Raw genomic sequence first — 14,699 nt, forward strand, 5'->3', positions numbered from 1 at the left:
AAGGATACTGAAACCAGACATGCTCAGATTCCCTGACGTAGTCTCAAATATCATTTAATTTAAAGCAATCACATACTGAATAGCCAATTCCTGGAAATTACACAAGATTTTATGAACTAGTTCAAAACTTCCAATAGTACTTTCAACACTTTCTGTTATCTGCCCCAGTTTCTCTCTTAAAGAAACTATCTTAAGGTGAAATAATATTTTTTAAATTTATAATATATATATATGTGTGTGTGTGTGTGTGTGTGTACACACACAAACATACGTGTGTTTTATTTTTATGGTTCCATAGGCACATGCTTTCCACCCTCCCACTACCCAGTCCCCCTCCCCACCATTTTCCCCCATGTTATTACAACAGTATGGCCCTTCAGCAACAATCACACATCCAACATTCTGCAATTTAAATGTATCACACACTGTAGGTATAGACAATGGTAGAAAGTCCAACATCCTATTATCAAGGTATATTTAACTGCTTTCATTGAGAGTTCTTTTATTTAGGAGTGGAGACACACTCTGCAGTGGATCTTCACTTCCCACTATGCTACTCTCCATTCCACAGTTCATCAGAGGGAATGTATGTATACACATGTTTACCTATATAGCTATTTAACTTCTATGTTGCATGAAAGTTTCTTTATATCAGAGAAAACACATGTTCCCTTTGGTACTGGATTTTTTTCAGTGAGCATAATGGTAGATGGTTTGGGACCACTTTCTTGCAGATGGTAGAATATCAGACTTTCCAATGGGTGAACAGTATTCCACCCTAAAAAATGAATGAGCAAATCTAATCATAAATTAAGAATATTCAGTAATCACAGAAATTTGAACATACAATATATGACTATGCTTTCAAAGGGTATTTTACTTGTCATCCAATGGAGTTGGCAATGATTTTTATTACCTGCATGGCATCATGTCATTTCCTTGATATACTTCAGTCATCATTGGGACTTCCTGCGGATGTGTCCCAATTTCACTTCCAAATTGTGTCCCTTCTGACTTCAAAGGTATTTGTTCAGTCAGATGATTTTCAATATGTTCTAAAGAAAATTTTAGGTCATAACAGAAGGAATATTTTAAGCTACACACTAACATCTGAGGGCAAAAGTTACCAAATTAATAAGTTAATAACAAAATTAACAAAATTAAAATGGCTCCAACAATAGAACATCTAATGCTTTTCAATAGTTTAAAGATCTAGATCTACTATTTTAAATATTGTTTCATATTTTCTTATACAATCCTCAAAAACCACCATTGAATTTAGCATCTATTATTCAACCTAGAAGCTAACATCCATTACAAAAGGCTTTTAAAAGCATTTTTTTCAATACTTCCTTAAACTATTTCCATAACAATCAGTAATATCCATTTTATCTAGTAAAGAATTTGCCTCTCAATAGTATTATATTTCTATTCAGCAATAACTTTTAGGCTTAAACATAATATGTGTTATAAATCATATAAGGAATTTAGACCTTATGGCTAATAAAGACTCAGATGTCCTCTAGACTTAAACCAAACTATGTCTGAGAGAAAAGTATAAACTTTAACCTACCTTCAACTGCTAATTCACCTACAGTAATCTATAAAAATGAAAACTACCAATTCTAAATAATCTGAGTGCTTCAAAATCAGTGTATTATTTGATGATAGAATGAAGGAAAGATATATTTTCCAAAATGTGGCATGAATCACTACCACAAACTAAATCACTGCCACAAACTTAATGAAAAGAAAAAATACAAAATCGTATTAGTAAGTCAAAAATTTTAGTAATTACGTGTATTGAGTATATAACTATCCTAAAATACTCACAACTTATTTAAATGAAAATGCAAGGAATTTTTAAGTAAATATCTTAAAAATAAATGATTGAATACACACAAAACTATGTATATCTGTACTTTTAAAAAACTTTTGCAACTCATTTTAAAAGTTAAGCTACTTATTCCACTGCTAAAAACAATTATTAAATTGATGTTGAGTATTTTCTTTTTTTTTTAAAGATTTATTTTTATTGCAAAACCAGATATACAGAGAGGAGGAGAGACAGAGAGGAAGATCTTCTGTCCAATGATTTACTCCCCAAGTGACCACAATGGCCAGAGCTGAGCCAATATGAACCCAGAAGCCAGGAACTTCCTCTAGGTCTCCCACGTGGGTGCAGGATCCCAAGGCTTTAGACCAACCTCAGCTGTTTTCCCAGGCCACAAGTTGGGAGCTGGAGGGGAAGTGGAGCTGCCAAGATTAAAACCAGAGCCCATATGGGATGCAGGTGCGTTCAAGGTGAGGACTAGGCCACCGCACCAGGCCCGAGAATTATTTATAAAACAGTGTTTCATTATTAGAGATAATGCTCATTTAGTGTAGTATTTTGAAAATACAGATTAGATTATAAACTGCCCATGCTTCTCTATTCAAAAATGATCATTATTGACATTCAAATATTTCCTTCAATACTTTACTAATGTAAATTCTGTGAATTAAAATTTTTAAATGAGATGCTTTTTAAAACCCAACTTAAAACTTCAAACTTAAAACTGACTGTAAAAGAAATGTTATAAATATCACTTTATATTTAGTTTTTTTGTTAACCTCTTAATTTGTCTCACCCATAAATTCAGTTTTTTTATAAGTTGTATACTTGCAGGAAAAAAAAAGACATAATAAATGTGAGATTCAAAACAAGTCAGTTTCAAGCCTAAAATCGTGCAACATTCCCCTTACTAAATAAGCCTACTATGAGAAGCAATTTTCTCTTGCCATAATATCGCTATATCACACACGCACAAAAGCACACACACACACACACACACACACACACACACATACACACACCATTTTAAGTACACCTTCCACTTCCAGTCCAGTTTCCTATTAATATACCAGGGAGTCAACAGATGAAAGTTCAAATTCGTGGGTTCAGGCCAACCACTTAGGAGACCTGGATCAATTCCTGGTTTTTTGTTTGGTCCAACCCCAGCTGATATGGGCATTTGGGGACTGAATCAGTAATAAAAGATCTCTCAACACCCATCTCTTTTGTCTGTCAGTGTTCATTTTCAGTAAATCAATAAATACAGAAATCCTTCACAATTTAAAAATCACATCTTTCTTCATGAATGTATTTATTACTTGTGCTGTAGTTCAGTGGGGAAAAGCATAACATTTGGAAGAACTATCAAGGAAGGAAACTTGTTGTAAGGAACATGAGATCTGTCTATATTACTTTTAAATTTCCTGTAAATCTCTAACAATTTCAAAATAAAATATTTTCTAAGATGTATTTCTTTGAATGGCCGAGTTATAGAGAGTGAGGGAGAGTAAAGGAGAACCAGAGACAGAGACCAAACTTTCTTCTGCTGCTTCACATCCCTAACACATCAACAGTCAGGGCTGGGACAAACAGCATCCAGGAACGCAGAGCTCTTTCCAGGTCTCCCTTGTGGGAAGCAGGGACACAGGTGCTTTCATCTTCCATTTCCCACTGTCTTTCTAGCTACTTTAGCGGGAAGCTGGAAAGGAAGTATGGCAGGCAGGACTCAAACAAGTTTTCATACTGATGCCAGCATTGCAGGTGGCACCTTGAAACACTGTGCCACAATGCCAGCTCCTAGATATCACTAAAAGAAAAACAACAAAGTCATCAGAACTGGTTTGAGAACACAGTGAATGGCTTCAGCTAACCCAGTTTTTGGAAGGTCAACTGCAATGGGTAATGGTAAAAATTACTGTGATGATCCAAAGTAGTGTAACGATTTAACTTAATAAAATCTTGAGCTATGAATTAGTGCTTTATGTAGCACTCATATTTTGAGCATGTCACCTACCCATTTGTTTAGCCTACAATAGGGAGAGAAGCAAGCACTGAAATGATTATGGTATTAATTTTTTCCTTACTGCTGTAAGGAAGACATGTATCAGCTGTGAGAAGAACAGTAGGGAAGGAGACTACAAGTCTCTCTAAGGAGTTGAAGGGATTGGTTGAAGGTGTTCCAGCTGAAGGTAAATGTAAATGGAGACAATGACACTGTGTTGCAGACATGCCAAAGCACAGTGTATCAAAAACAAGGACTGCAGGCGAACAACCCAAAGAAGTAGCCATCATTTTATCAAAAAGATGAATCCTGACTTAATACCTAAGGGAGTACCGTTTTCTGAGTCACTCGTCATGTCTTGTTCCACACTGTCATCATCGGTAATATCTTCTCCAAGGATGGCAGAGCAATTTTCCATCTTTAGAAAGTGTTCAGAGATTTAAAAAAAAGACAGAAGGTAATAACTTACACTATTGCATTTATTATTTCTTTTCTCTTAAGATTGATTTACTTCTTTATTTCAAAGTCAACAGAGAGGAGAAGACAAACACTCTTCCATTTATGGGTTTGCTACTCAAATTATCACAACATTCTGAAGCCAGGAGCCAGGACCTCCATCTGGGTCTCCCACATGGGTGGCAGAGGTCCAAGTAATTGGGCCATCTTTCTGTTGCCTTTCCAGGTACACTGCACCAAGGAGCTATGAGATGCTCATGTATGTGGTAGCTTCACCTACAGTACCACAATACCAGCCCAAATGTATTTCTTGTGGATGTACAATTACACTTTTTAAATAAATCTACCTAGAGTAGGTATTTGGCACAATAGTTAAGAAGCCCATTGAGATGCCCATATTCTCATCTGAATGCCTGGGTTCCCATCCTCACTACATCTCCCGATTCCAACTTCTTCTTAGTTCTCCTCCATGACCATATTCACCCCTAAACGCCGCACCAACAGGTGGTGCAAGCAGAAGCATCCCTGCCACCTTGATTGGACATTCAGATGGAGTTCCTGGCTGCTGGCTACAACAAAGTCCAGGCAAGGCTGTTGTGGCTATTAAGTTCTATAAGATAAAACCAAAACTAGTGATTCTTAATGAAACATCTTATAATAGTTCATTCTTGCTAAATCCATATTTTAAAATGGCAAAATGATGTATGAGATGATTATCTGCTACAAATAAAACTGATCATTAACATAATGTATATATTTTATATAATGACCAATCTGTGATATAAAGATTACAAATTTTAATGTATTAAAAAGAAAACATAAATGAGGAGTTCAGCTGAGATAAAATACATTCTTAAGAAGTATTCAAATTAGAACATGAGATGTTTCCCAGCATTGGGTAGTTTTTTCTTGAATTGCAGAAAAATTTTCTAGCACTGTAACAAAAATATCACATGACTGTGTCGTATATTTCTCTGGAAAGCCCCACTTAAATCTATTCTGCTCTACAATTTCCATCCTTCAGTTGCCTCACACTTTTAAGAGTCTGAGGCACCAAACGAAAAGGTCTACAGCTTTGCACACAGTGCTAGGATACTATCTCATTATTGTTCTGTTTAACATGTATTTCAAGGTCTTTCAATCTTTGAGCTTAGAAAAAGTTAAACAATACATTTCTCACATGGCATCCACGAAAAGAAGGGTTCAAGGACAAGCCTTCTAACTCACAAATGCAAAAATCCACATATGTTCAAGTCTCTTATGCACAATAGTGCATTATTCACAAACAGTCCATAAATGCCTACATTTTAACTCAGTTCTATTCTGCTAATGATACTTAGTAACTCTGTTATGGAAATAGTGATAGCATTATATATTTAGAGAATAAGTACAAGAAGAAGAATCTGCCAGACACAATACATTTTTTTTTTTTCAAATAGATCTGATGCACAGTTTGCTGAATCTATAGCTGTGGAAATTGTGGGTGCAGAGGGCAAGCTATATGACAGTAAGAATATTGTCAAGATTCCAGCCTAGCAATTTAATTCATAATTTGCCATTGCAATGATTTGCTTCAGTTTATTTTGTTTGGAAAATAAAGTTTTTAAGTTTCTAAGTTAAGATACAATTCTATCCAACTCAGTCACACGCATCAGTAGAGTCATTTACCTCAATTTGATTTTCATTGTCATTGATAGGTTGGTCTGTCAGTATTGTAGTGCATATAAGTGTCTTTTTCTCTTTAAGTCCACTCAGCTCTTGTTTTGATATTTTAGCTTCTCCAATAAGCTAAAATCACAACAAAAAATGCAATTCATCATACATGTTTGTAAACAGATGCATTTACAAGGCTGGTATGTCAATAACAGACATAAAAAAGACAGGAAAGATGACTCCTATTGCAAAGAATTTTCAAATTGGGGTAGTATAAAATAATAGGCTTAAGTATTCTTTAACTCATTTACATATCTATATAAAATCAAAAGTTTTCTGAGACAAAAACACAGATACTTTACAAAGTTCATGTAAAATGACTAGGGATAAGTTTGTCACTAAAAATTCTTTAAAATCCATGCAAATTTTTAATAGTATGAATTTTTTTCTATAAAATGGTTGGAAACACATCTCTCTCCATTTTCCTCTATCCCTCTGCCATTCTGTTACTTTGCCTGTCCTAGAAAGAAAATCCTTTATTTAAAAGTAACAAACTTAGGCTGAAAAAAGAAACTATGTAGATAAGTAAAAAAAAGGTATAAATTCATGAAAGAAATTTTCCATATACATATGAAAGAAACATCTTACACTTCATAAATTTACCATCAAACAATAAACATTAAATTTCTCTGCCAAACTGGCCCTTCATTGGAGAATATCCTACACAATCACACCCCCAAAAATCCTTTTCTGTAAAATTACCAAAGAATCAGGTGATGGCTAACAGGCAAAATAAAATGAATACTGGGGCCCGTGCTGTGGCACAGACAGTCAGGCCTCCACTTGAAAGACCTGCATCCCCTGGGGGTATCCAATCAAGTACTGGTGGCTCCATTTCTGATCCAGCTCCCTGCTTATATCCTGGGAAAGCAGTCTGGGATGGCTTAAATTCTTGGGCCCTTGAATCCATACAGGAGATCCAGAAGAAGCTCCAGCTATTGCAGCCATTTGGGGAGTCAACCAGAGAGGAAAAGGTCTCTCTTTCTCTATAACACTACATGTCTCTCTTGTAAACATGCTTTTCAAATAAAAGTAAGCCCTAAAAAACTGAAATTAAATGGCCTGGAGTGATAGCCTAGTAGTTAAAGTCCTTGTTTTGAATGCGCCTGGATCCCATATGGGCACTAGTTCTAATCCTGGCAGGCTTGCCTTCCATCCAGCTCCCTGCTTGTGGCCTGGGAAAAGCAGGTAAGGATGGCCCAAAGCCTTGGGACCCTGCACCTGTGTGGGAGACCTAGAAGAGGTTCCTGGCTCCTGACTCCTGGCTTCAGATCAGCTCAACTCCAGCTATTGCGGCCACTTGGGGAGTGAATCAATGGATGGAGGATCTTCCTGTCTCCCTTCCTCTCAAAGTATCTGACTTTGCAATAAAAATAATAAAAAATTGAAACCAAGGAAAAATCATCAAATTTAGTGACTAGATGCTATCTAATACACTGCTAAAAAGTGATGTAAACATGCAGTAATAAAAGGTTAGTGAATGATCATTATTACAATAATTTGTTTCAGGAACACTGATAATTAAAACTACATAAAAGTAGTTGTAACAAGTAATGCCATCTAAGTCATTTTTTTTAATAGAAAAGTGTATTTTTGATTCTATCAGAAGCTTATCACTGGGTTGACCATCACTTGCTCTTGACATTAAGATGACAAAAGATTGCTGCTTTTTGTTATTTTAGAGGCATAGTGTTTAATAGGTAAAATAGGAAATGCATCAAAGATGACTGTAAAAACAAAACATGGAAAGTGACAGAAAAATAGTAATAAACTCAGTAGACCTCAGAAGCTAAGACATAAAAATGGGAATGCCTAAAGTCAGATTAATTTGGTAACACTCCGCAAAAATTAAATAGTCTGAAGGCAAAAAAAAAAAGCCAGCAAGAGCATCAGCAAAAAAAAAAAAAAAAGGAAGAAGGAGAAGGGAGGAGGGGGAGGGAGGAGGAGGAGGGGGAGGGAGGAGGAGGAGGGGGTGGAGGGAGGGGGGAGGAGGGGGGAGGAGCGGGGATGAGGGAGGAGGAAGAAGAAGAAGAAAAAGAAGAAGAATTGGATTGAGCCTCTCATGTAACAAGGCGCCACTCGACATCCACATCCAGTATCTCTGATAATGAAGCGGCTCAAGTCTCTGTCCACCCAGTTTCCTCTTTCCAATAAATACAACCCTGAAGACTCAGTAGGTGATGGTTTGTGAAGGTGGATCCCTGCTGCCTACATGGCAGACCAAGAGTGAGCTCCCAGTTCTGAGTGTTGGCCTGGCTCAGCCTAAAATTACAACTATTTGGGGAGTAACCAAGAAGATAAGAACTTTCTCTATCTCCACCTCTCAAATAAACACATTTTATAAGATTTACATCTCTTGAAAACAGTGTATTGATGAATTATGAATAGCTATATAGGAAACAAAATAATTATGTTAAAGAAAATGTTGGTGAGACAGAAAATGTAATCCTATTACAAGACCCAGATACAGCACTTACAGAATTCTGATAATGCAATTATTGATCATATGTAAAGTTTCCCACTGAAAAACTATCAAGTTACTGGGAAAAAAAATACATGTGAATGAGTGTATCTTACCTATATAAATGGGGAAGAAAAGGATAAATATAAAGTCCTCATTTTATCTACCTCGAGAATCACGTGTGCCATTAAACCTCAGATAAGGTTTGGATGTAACTGCTATCTGCTGTGATTGCCAAGGTATAAAATATGCTGGTTTACTTTCACTCCCAGGAAAGAGTAGCAGAAGAATATACACTTGTGTACCCCTCCCTAAAATATACACTTGCAAGTGGGTAAAGAAAGTGTCCTACTCTGATAATAACAAGAAAAAATATCTACTCTAGGTCTTAATATGTTGTTGGTCACAAGTATGCCCAAAGTGCTTCTAATGACATAGCTGAAAGCTAGAGTCTCTATAGAGTACAAACCTGTTTCAAGCTTTCGTGAAGCTGCAAATTTTCAAACAATACCTTAATTATATCCAAATGTGTTTGAAAGCTCTTGGTTGTTGTTATAGCCTAAGTATAAAACATATTAAGTCAGTAACAATTAACATAACACAATAGATCATCTTCATGGACTCCCTAGTATATCCACGTGGACAACAGCTAAAGCATCCTAAAGCATGGAAACAACATGCCAACAGAGGCAGCCCAGCATAGCAGGAAGAAAGAACCTAGAATCAGAGTATAGTTCTGCCACCAATTTGCCATGTAACCTTGGACAAATGACATAACCTGTTATCAATGTCCATGTATTGCATAGCAAATTTTGTGAACAATGTATTCTGTATCTCATCCACTAAAAGCTAACTTTATGAGAGTTTTTCTGCCTTAATATGTTAAACACCAAGCATCTTCAACAGGACTCAGTATATAGCAACAGCTTTTCAAATATGTGTACAGTGTTACAATAAACTTTCATCAAGTGCCTTATATGTGTGTGTAAACTGAAGATCATCTACCTCTGAAACCCTAACATCAAATAGTATCCCTGAATAATAAAAGCAACAATCAAATTTAATTTATTTGCAAAAGCAACAGACCTACAAGTGTTAAGACAAATTCAACTTACTGCAGCAATTTGTGATTGGAGGAATTTTCTTTCATCATCCAGGGTCTGGATGCTTTGTTTTGCCTGGAAAGAAAGTATCAGTTAGTAGAGAAGTATTACTAAATCCCTCCAATTTTCAAGATGCCACATCTCAACTTTGATACTTCACAACACTTAAGGTACATAATGTACATTACACCTTACACACATCATGATTTTAACTGCTCATATTTACAATGTCCTAACCAAAATTTTTAATGAATAAAAACTATACAGTGTCTATGTGATCATTCAACATAAATGATTTATATGGCCTACATCAGTAGTGAATGTAGAAAGTTCTGTAAGAAAATATGCAAAAAAAAACCCTACTTCACATATGGCATCTAAGGAAGGGAAAACAGAGGATCTGGAAAATGGTGCTCTCCATTTTTTGACCTCTATATTCCTTACCTTTTTGTATAGTACATGTTATACTTTGGCCAATAAAATTACATTTTGAAACCCATTAGCATTTTATAATATTTTCATTGAATACAAAAAGTCTTACCAATGCGTGTCGCTCAAAATGTTCAGATTTCTCTTTTTCTAATTGTTTTTCTAAAAAGAAAACGTCATCCTGTACGTTGAATTTGCAACTCTCCAGCTTTTCATGCGTTTCCTAAAAGAAAAGTCAACTTTGTAAGACATATGAGGGAATTTGTAGTTAGGGAAATCAGGTGACTACATCCAAACACATGATTTTCAGAACAAAGTGCCAGCAAGCAGGTGCCAACAAGCTTCTTCACAGAGAATAAACAGTTCAGGCTTTCAGGCCACACAATCTCTATCACAGTTATTCACACACATACTATGTTAATTAGAAACAAAGACAATTCTAACTGAATGAGCAGCATTGTGCCGTAGAACTTTTTTTTTTTTTTTTAACAAAAAACAGGTGGGGTGAGAGAGGAAATCCTTGAGCCTACGGAACTATATCATGAAAAATCAAACAGAAAAAAGAAACTGTTGGAGAATCCACTGTGTAGAGTTTGCCAACCTTTGCTTTAAAGCATTCTAAAACAAAAAAGGTGAAATAACCTAATTCATTATAATGTAATAACATCAAAATTAAATAAAATCAAGATTTCTTCATATTTGATATTGAATTAAAATAACTGTGCAGTTAAAATTTTAAATAATTTTAAATAATGTAATAAACATGCCTCTGCCATATGAGCCTTCAACAAACTTATTTAAAGTTGAAAAAACAAAATCAAAAGTTTCAAATGTAAAGCAAGCAAAAATAATTTTTTTTAAAAAAGCTCTATTGTGCTGCTGAAAAAAAAAAACTTATTTTTCCTATCTCTCTAAATTTCACTATTTTTATAGCAATTCTGTGACCTGAATCAGAAATACTCTACCTGCTCTACTGATTTAATTTTTTTTCTAGATTCAACTACTAAGTTCGTGCAAATTCTCACACAGTTTGTATTCAGTTATGACTACTACCACTGAAAATAAATGCTATGTCTTCTTAATTAGTAATACAAGAAAAAAAAATTCCAAAATATCCAATTAGCTAATTTTTCTGGTATGTTACATAACTGAAATGCCTCCACAACAGGCTGGCATATTCCCTTATTTCAGTTTGTCTACACATATACTCCAGGTTGAATAAATGTGTTTGCTATTGAGTTTTTCCAGTTCTGTTAGCATGCCAAATGCCTTGTAAAATTCTTCTAAGTCATCAAACCATTAGTCAATTACTACTACGATGGTGTTTTAAAGGGTCAGCAAGTATAAGAGGTTATCAATATGCTTTTGATATTATTAGGTAACACAGGAAGAAAGCATTGATAGATATATCATATTTGCAATACAATTTATACCATCCTTTGCACTGCACAAGGAAATTAATGACAAACAGATGTTCTGATGATGAAAGACATCAGTGATTGAAACTGCCACATGGAATTGAACTCCTACACCTAATTAAAGTGACTACCACCTTCTAACTTCACATCGGTGGAAGCAGACCTCTTCTGTACTGCGTTATTACTCCCTGCTTTTCACATCCCGATCTTTAAGAGGTAGTGGCATATTCTAGTCACTTAACTTAATCCATCTTAATTGAACTAAAGTGTAGTATATTTTCCTTAAAAGGAGTTGAATCACACCAGGCTCAGGAAAGCTGAATCATGAGAATACTCCTCATTCAGTAACCTCAGGTTGGTAACTTCAGACCAGCCATGGGGGAACATTCTTTTTTCCTCAGAACTCAGCAAATGATTTTTGGACAGCCAGTTCTGAAACACTTAGCAGCATATCAATATTTACAATGCAAATCCCTGATCTGATGCTGAATAATTCCCAGTGTTCTGAAGATTACACAAAGGTAAATACCATTACATAGTTTAGGTAATTTATTGCTGACAACTATTCCTGAAATTGTTTAGAATGAATCCTTCGTCTGTTTGTGGAGTAAACTGGGTCCAAAAAAGCAAAGGTCACTTCAGGAATTTTGCAGGAAGGAAGAACAAACAGCTTCTAGTGAGCTCTACCGTGAACTGAATATGCCTCAGTCAAAACATGCTACCTAGCAATGACCTATTCCTAATATTTAACCATTTTTAAGTTATAAAAGCTAAATTATTCTTTCACACTTCTTTGTAACTTACTTTACTGACAATATATTATCTATAAAGTCTATGTTAGTCATCAGCAACAATATTTGCCCCAGCTTTGAAAAGGAGGCCATTTGGTTTCTTTACCTTCAAAGCTTGTGCTTTATTGGACTCCTCAATGCTGGAATGTTTTAAAGATGGCTCTAAATTCTCATTCTGAAACAAACTAACACCGTGAGCACAAACTATAAATTATTCTAATAAACATTTACTTATTTGTTTGGAAGGCAGAGCTTCACACAGAGTGAACTTATGAAAACACCTGTTTGCAAGAGCCAGATTAGAAAACCATAACTGAAATACACATAATGAAAAAAGGACTCCCTTATAAAATGTAGGAAAATTATTAAAAGGAAAATATGAATATGCTTTTTTAAATGTGAAAAAGCAAGTCCATAAAAAGAAAATTCAAGTGGTTCAAAGATATATAAGCAAACTCATTAGGACAACACAGGGTAAAACCAGAATGAGACAATGTCACTCCTAACACAATGGCTAAAATTAGTAAAAACTGTTAAATGTTGAAGTGAAGAACAGCATAATGCTGTATTACACTCCAAATAAACTATTTACACAAAACTATGAACATAATAATTAGTTTTCTGGCTCTTATTTTTTATTTTCAAAATTGTCTTACCTCTTTATCTGCAAAGCTATGTTTGTCAAGTAGTTCATGTTTTTCTTGTATTATTCCAGAAACTTCTACAGCAAGCTTTTTGTTTTTCACTAAAAACATATAATAAACTGTAAGTTTTCAGATAATACACAAAAATTATGAGATCTAGAATAGAACAATAAAAAAAAGCTTACCTGTAAAACCACAATTCTTAACCTGAAACAAATTTTGAACAAAAGATGTTAAAGCAAATATACATTTAGGTAAATCCAAGTTAACTTCTGCCAATGTAAATGTTCCAAATAATTTCTCCATGACAAATGCTCTATTTCCAATGAGAAAATCTACATGTGAAAGTCTTCCTTTCAAATTCTTAAATTAAGTAGTATATAAACAGCTCTGAAATAGTTTTTTGTAAAGATTCCTGTTTCATTTCACTGATTTACTTTCCCTAAAAAAATCTGGCACTAAAAGAAATATTTTCAGAAAACTATTATCACATTCCCTAATGCTAACATTCAAAATAAATATGATAGATATCATCAACTGGACACATCTGAACTGATTGTAAAGAAAACAGTAAAGCAAACCTTACTTTTCTTTGATCTTTATCGAATAATAAAGTTAAAAAATCCATTTTCAACAGCCCCATTAGGGATGAGGAAGAAAATAAAAGAAAACTTAATTCAGCTATAAAATATGGATACAAATAAAATTAAACAAGGAAAAATTGGGTATAATAGAATGCTACAATGGTAAATTAGTGAATAAAAACATTATTTTGAGAAACTCCCTCAAGCTTAAAGGAAAAAAATCAGCCCAACTGCTTAATCCTCTGCCTGCCAGCACTCAGTATCCCATAAGGGTGCCAGATCTCATCCTGGATGCTCAACTTCCCATCCAGCTCTATGCTTGTGGCCTGGGAAAGAACTGAAGGATGGTCCAAAGGCTTGGCACCTGTACCCATGTGGGAAACCTAGAAGAAGAGCTTGGATTCTGGCTTCTGATCAACTCCATTCCCACCATGGGTACACTTTGGAGAGTGAATTAGCAGATGGAAGATCGTCCTCTTCTCTCCTTGTCTCTGTAAATCTGCCTTTCCAATAAAAATAAATAAATCTTCAAAATTAAAAAAATGAAAAATAAAAAGAAAAGCAATACCTGAAAAACATTAGTTCAAAAAGAGAAAACAATTTTTAAAATGAAGAAAAAATTTCTCCATGTTTACAAAAAGACAATCCTAACTTTGAGTCTGCAGAAGTCTAAAAGATAGAGAAAAGGAATTTTATGGCTAGACGCATTATATTCAAAGCAGAATAACAAGTTAAAAGACCCTTAGAGAGCCCTTATGATGCCATAGTATGTTATGCTATCATCTGTGATAGCAGCATCTCATATGGATACTGATTGCTCTATTTCAAATCCAGCTCCTTGTGAATGCACCCAGGAAAGCAGTAAGAGGTGGCCCATGTTATTGGGCCCATGCACCCACTTAGGACACTGGAAAAAGCTCCTGGCTCCTGTCATCTTTTGGCCTGGCTCAGCCTCACTGGTTGTAGCCAAAATTTTGGGAGAGAACCAGAAGATGAAAAAATAACTCCCCTCCCTCAGTCTTCATCTCCCCCTCCAACTATGCCTTTCAAATAAATCTTTCTTTCACCATACCTTTTAAAACTATTTTTCTGTAATGTTTATGTTAATGATGAGATCACAGACACATTTGGGGATACATGTGTAGCATAAGGAAAGTGAGAAAAAGAGAAGCTTGTGTTTTTATCTATGTTCATCAGGAGAGAGTGCACTCCTTCCTGCTGCACGGCTCTCTTGACCCAGGAAAGGGAGTGGCTGCATGATGTC

The 14,699-nt window shown here is 35.2% G+C and overlaps 1 long non-coding RNA gene across 1 annotated transcript; it reads right to left on the minus strand.

Annotated features, from left to right (window-relative positions):
* Nucleotides 1–921: 921 nt before the first annotated feature.
* On the minus strand, nucleotides 922–6,006 carry LOC131480742 (uncharacterized). The gene is made up of 3 exons (XR_009245774.1): nucleotides 5,961–6,006; nucleotides 4,170–4,254; nucleotides 922–1,055 (listed from the first exon to the last, which is right to left on the minus strand). It is a non-coding gene; the product is annotated as an uncharacterized LOC131480742 (long non-coding RNA).
* Nucleotides 6,007–14,699: the final 8,693 nt, after the last annotated feature.

Source organism: Ochotona princeps, chromosome 7, assembly GCF_030435755.1.
Source record: "Ochotona princeps isolate mOchPri1 chromosome 7, mOchPri1.hap1, whole genome shotgun sequence".
NCBI classification, from domain to species: domain Eukaryota; kingdom Metazoa; phylum Chordata; class Mammalia; order Lagomorpha; family Ochotonidae; genus Ochotona; species Ochotona princeps.